This window comes from Aegilops tauschii, chromosome 2, assembly GCF_002575655.3.
Source record: "Aegilops tauschii subsp. strangulata cultivar AL8/78 chromosome 2, Aet v6.0, whole genome shotgun sequence".
Lineage (NCBI taxonomy): Eukaryota > Viridiplantae > Streptophyta > Magnoliopsida > Poales > Poaceae > Aegilops > Aegilops tauschii.
Genome location: NC_053036.3, coordinates 513,351,162 through 513,357,161, shown reverse-complemented (window position 1 = coordinate 513,357,161; position 6,000 = coordinate 513,351,162).

The window sequence follows — 6,000 nt, the reverse complement described above, 5'->3', positions numbered from 1 at the left end:
CCTCTAGGCGACATCCACGACCTTTCACTGTGGAGGGGGGCGCCGCACACGGCTTGGAACAATTGATGTGTGTTGTAGGCGCCCCCTCCGCACGTATATAAAGGAGGGAGGGGGAGGAGGCCAGCCCTAGGCGCGTCGCAAGTAGAAGGAGTCCTACTTGGGCTCCTAGTAGGATTCGACCCCCTTTCGTTTTACTGGAGGGGGACAGGGGGAAGGAGAGAGAGGGGGAGAAGGAAAGGGGAGCGCCGCCTCCTCTCCTAGTCCTATTCGGCCTCCTTCCCCGTGGGGGGCGCGCCACCCCTTTGTGGGCTGGTGTGCCTCCCTCATATGGCCCATATCTTCCCCCGGGGGGTTCCGGTAACCCCCCCGGTACTCCGATATGTACCCGATACATTCCGGAACACTTCCGGTGTCCGAATACTATCATCCAATATATCAATCTTTACCTCTCGACCACTTTGAGACTCCTCGTCATGTCCGTGATCTCATCCGGGACTACGAATAACATTCGGCCACCAAATCACATAACTCATATAATACAAATCGTCATCGGACGTTAAGCGTGCGGACCCTACGGGTTCGAGAACTATGTAGACATGACCGAGACGCCTCTCCAGTCAATAACCAATAGCGGAACCTGGATGCTCATATTGGCTCCCACATATTCTACGAAGATTTTTATCGGTCGAACCGCAATGACAACATACGTGATTCCCTTTGTCATCGTATGTTACTTGCCCGAGATTCGATCGTCGGTATCTTCATACCTAGTTCAATCTCGTTACTGGCAAGTCTCTTTACTTGTTCCGTAATGCATCATCCCGTAACTAACTCATTAGTCATATTGCTTGAAGGCTTATTATGATGTGCATTATCGAGAGGGCCTAGAGATACCTCTCCGATACTCGAAGTGACAAATCATAATCTTGATCTATGCCAACCCAACAAACACCTTCAGAGATAACTCTAGAGCATCTTTATAATCACCCAGTTACGTTGTGACCTTTGATAGGGCACAAGGTATTCCTCCGGTATCCGCGAGTTGCATAATCTCATAGTCAAAGAAATATGTATAAGTCATGAAGAAAGCAATAGCAATAAAACTTAACGATCATTATGCTAAGCTAATGGATGGGTCTTGTCCATCACATCATTTTCCTAATGATGTGATCTCGTTCATCAAATGACAACACATGTTTATGGTTAGGAAACTTAACCATCATTGATTAACGAGCTAGTCTAATAGAGTCTTATTAGGGACACTGTATTTTGTCTATGTACTCACACATGTATCAAGTTTCCTGTTAATACAATTCTAGCATGAATAATAAACATTTATCATGATATAAGAAAATATAAACAACACCTTTATTATTGCCTCGATGGCATATTTCCTTCATCTTTTTGTCAATGAACTGTGAGGCTATGTCCATTTGCACTGTGAATCATGCCTCTTTTGTCTCTATATTTCGTATGGTGGTATCAACGTAGTTTCTTTCACATTGCATGGATAGCATGAATGGGCGGCGGATATGAGGTACACAGTCGCGGACGGGGGCATTTTTGGGTGACCGGCAACTGTATAGATGGGACGGATTAGCTACATACAGCTGTAGATGCTCTACATTACAGTAGCGGTTTCAACTGCACATGATCCCCGTCTCGAAGAATAATCTTGCATGTGGGAGATAACCAAGCGCTTTCTAATTATACTCCGGCGGCCCGTATGGTGCACCAGTCTTGACGCCGCAACCGCGTCGTCGTGGATGTGATCGGCTCGTCCCAGGACGTTCCATCATCGATCTGACATCCACCGGCACCGTTAGGGTTCTGGGCTCCGATGAGGAATAGTAGGGCACGGGAGACGGCGGCGCCTTGAGTCCCGTGAGCCGTCTCGTGTCCCATGTCCTACTCTACCTCGCCAGCGACCGAACCAACACTCTGAGGGGCGCAGCCGGTTGCCGGACATGAGCACGGCGGAGCTGGACGAGCTCCGCTTAAAGATTAGTTTGTGTTGCATGTAATAGTATGGATTTGAGGTATCCGGTTGTGGATTGGATTATTTGAGGTGTGACCGGTCACTGTCTGCGGACGCGCTCGAGCACGTCCGCGGTAGTTACAGGGGTCGAATTTGCCAAGTCCGGTTGTAGATGCTATAAGGACCTCTTTGAATCACATGATTTCCAAAACGTATGGATATAACAAACGTAGGAATAGAGTTTCATGTCACCTTGAGTATTACAGGATTACAAGGGTATTTGACTGTGCACAGAAAAAGCGAAGAATTTTTTTTAAAGAGGTTGGAGTGGATGAAAATTTTCATATGTAATCTAGTGAAGTGAATCCTAAGAAAAAAATTCGTATTGGAATCCTACCTATTAGAATCCTCCAAACTTACTTCGAGAATCGTTTGAATCAAAGAAGCCCCGACTGTGCCGAGGGGATTTATACCCTTCCTTGGTATTTCCTTGTGCTGTAACTAGTATCTTTAAAGATGTAGTACAGTCCAAAGAGCGCCACACGACCAGGAACAGTTCGGTGGCCACACGAGCACCATAATCAGCAAACATGGCCACTGATCATCATCAAGACCGGTAAAACACGAATATTCTCGCGTCAAAAACAGCCATATGATTGGCCCAGAAAAGGCACGAAGGCATGACCCGTCAATAAACAGTCTTTGCCTTCGTCTCAACGCCTGCCCACCGTCCCGAAAACGTCAACCGAGGGAGGCGGTTGGAGCGACGGAGCTGTCACCGCTGCTCGGATCATAACACTGCACAGCGAGCCGGCCAGTGGCGCACAGCATTTCCCACTCGGAGCCACGCCAAAACCTCCATGGTCCCCATGGACCGGCCGGAGACATCAGCCCCTTCTCTAGCTACCGTGCATGGGCGCTTAAATTATTGGCGCAGGCACCAAATCCAGCTTAATTAGAACGTACCACCACAGGAAGGAAGGAATTCTTGTGCAGGGCACGGGCAACTCTGAAGGAGCTAGCTAGCATTCGCACAGCACGGCGAAGGGACTGACAGCTTGGAGGAAGGTACAGCGTACCATCGACTGTGTGGATGCTATAGGAGCGTAGCTACATTGCTGTTGAAGAATGGCAACAAAACTATTAGGGCCGTGACCACCCAACAGCTCCGTAGGCCAAGCATGGCCGTAGTTAAACGGGACTAGCATCAAGAACATCGCCGAGGCTCTGCTTCCCTTTGCTGCGTCCGGTCCAGTCCAGTACATTCTTTTTTGGAAGGTGTTCTGCGCATCAGGAATCTCATCGGCACGCTTCATAACTTCCTTTTGTTTTCTTCAGTTAACATTCATGTTTTTTAACGTTAGGCCATATTAATCACCGACTCATGGATGAAGGTCATGCTAGTAGTACGGAGATAGGCAGACAATTTCTTCTCAGCAATCGCAATCGCTGGGTTCGCAGCCACAGTGGCATACTATGCCGGTGGATAGAGACGTGAACTAGATGCCAGAAGTACAACGTCGATCGAAATACACTGCCAAACACGAGATGAAACACACACCCCGTCCGATGACGAACTCCTTGACAACTCCTCTTGTAAGAAAAAGAACTCCTTGACAACTCGCTAGTAGGAGTAGATAGATCCTCCCTGTTTGCCTCCATTTGTGCGTCCATTATGAAACGAGCCGAAAGCCGGGAGACGAGGACGGCACTACAGCACTAGTCTAATACGGGCGGCGGGCGGGACGGGGCCGAGGCTGGTGCCGGTGCGTGCCGTCCCCAGCAGCGCCACCCGGCCATCATCACCAATCAAGAATAATGCCAACTCCACCGCGCGACGCCAAACGGACGTCCGTTTTATCCGGATCCTGTCCGTTTGGGTAGGGATTTGGGGTCGTGTCCGGGCGTGTCCTGGGATGCGGTGACCGTGCGCCCAGCGCGCGGCCGCATCCGTTTGCCCCATCATGTCCGCGTCTATTTAAAAAAAAGCAATATTTCAAATGACAAGCCCTAGTTCACGGCCCAGTTCATCGCGCCGGCAACAAAGCCAGCGGCCTACACGTCCATCGCCGGCATCGGCCAGCGGCCGGCAACACAGCCAGCCTCCAAAATGAATAGTTGTCCTCGCCGGCAACACAGCCAGCGGCCGGCAACACAGCCGGCCTCCAAAATGAATGTTTTCTCGCCGGCACACTGCCAGCGGCCCAGCGGGCGGGCGGCACCCATGCCAGCCTTCAAAAAGAACGGCCACGCCGATCGGACGACCTAGTTCAGGCCTTCGGCGTCGAGCATCTCCTTCTGCCTGGCCTCGAACCAGGCCCTCGTCTTCTCGCTCATCTTCGACAAGTCCACGCTCATGATCGCAAGGGCCACCTCCTTCGCTTTGGTGGCGGCATTGGTGGCCTCGATGTCGAGCTGCCTCTGCCTGGCCTTGACGTTGTCAGCCTCGATGTCGAGCTGCCTTTGCCGGTCGGCCTCCTCCATGTCGAGCTGCCTTTGCTGGGCCGCCTCCTCCATGTCGATCTTCCTCTTCTTGGCCGCCTCCTCCATCTCAAGCTTCTTTCTTTGAAGGTCTAGGTATTGCTTCATTTGCTCGTCCTTACTTTGCCGCTTCTTCTCGTCTCTCACAATCTTTTGAGACATCATGCCATGTAAAGTGTCATGCAATGCCATGGATGAGGCATCACGTATGTCATCAACCTTAGAGTTGGTCTTGTCCCTCGGCCTCTTCAACGCCTCGCCATCTCCACCTCCGGCGAACTTGGCCGTCTTCAGTCCTCTCTTGCTTTGTAGTTCATGGTATTGGTCCTTGAACTTAGGGCAATTGTTGATGATCGTCCAACAATGCGTAAGAGTGAATGGCTTGTCATTATGCCGGGCCTTGAATGCCTCCAAAGATTGAAATGCCTACGACACATGATCAACAAGAAGTGAACATGCAAACATATACAAGGCCGAAGTCTCATGGCCGTAGCAAGGAAAGGGCTAGGAAGAGGAGAGCATACCGTGTCCCAAACGCCGAGACCACTCACGGGCCGTGCTTCAACGCTCTCAAATGCGGCTTGATACTTGTTGCACTCTTGTTGGATGAACAACCATCTCTTTTGAATCGAGCCGATGCCACGGTTGCTTGTAATTTGGTAGGGCTCGAACATCTTCCTTTCATGGAATGTTTTGCGGACTCTCGTCCAAAAAACAATGCCCTTTTGTTGCGCGCCGGTCCTCGGATCTTGGCTAATCTCCACCCAAGCTTGGCAAATCAACTTGTCCTCATCTTGTGTGTATGAACCCCTGCGAATGCTCTTCCTCTTCTTTTGTGCTTCTGCTTTTTGGGTCAGCTCGTCGATGAACAATGGCGCGCGCCACTAATATCAACGTCATTGCCTTCTTCTTCTTCTTCATCACCATCACCTTCGACATAGATGTCATCGTCTTCATGCCACGAGTCACCATGGTCATAGTCAGCACGGTCGCCGGCCTCTTCATCGGGGATGTACTGGGCGCGGCCATCCTGACTTTGGGTCTCCTCGGGGTCGTAGGCACGTCCGTGCCCAGCCAGATCACGTTCTCCATGTACTGGTTGTAGAAGGGGTCGTCGACCGGTGCCGTTGCTGTTGGCATCCCGTCAAACAACACGCGGGGGGGGGGGGGGGGGGGGGGGGGCATGGTGCCCGTGAACGGTACCCGTGCTTGCTTGCTTTGCATCTCGACGGACGGCCGGCCGCCGCTGCTGGACCCAGGCGTGACGTTGAGGTCGATGACGGCCGCGGGGCGCGGTGTGGACGGCGCGAACAAGCCAACGTCCGGCGACCCCGAGAAACGGGTGTGACCGTCGTGCCTTGGCGGAAGAAAGCCGGGCGACATGGGCGTGGTCCGCGACGTCGGCGACTGGCAGTGCGCAAGCCGGGCGACCGACGAGCCTGTGCTCGCCGGGCCGACGGCCGCTGTAGTGAAACCGGCCGGACGGCCCATGCTAAGCATGAGGAGGGCGTGCGCTTTGTTGACGATGTCCTCCTTCTCGT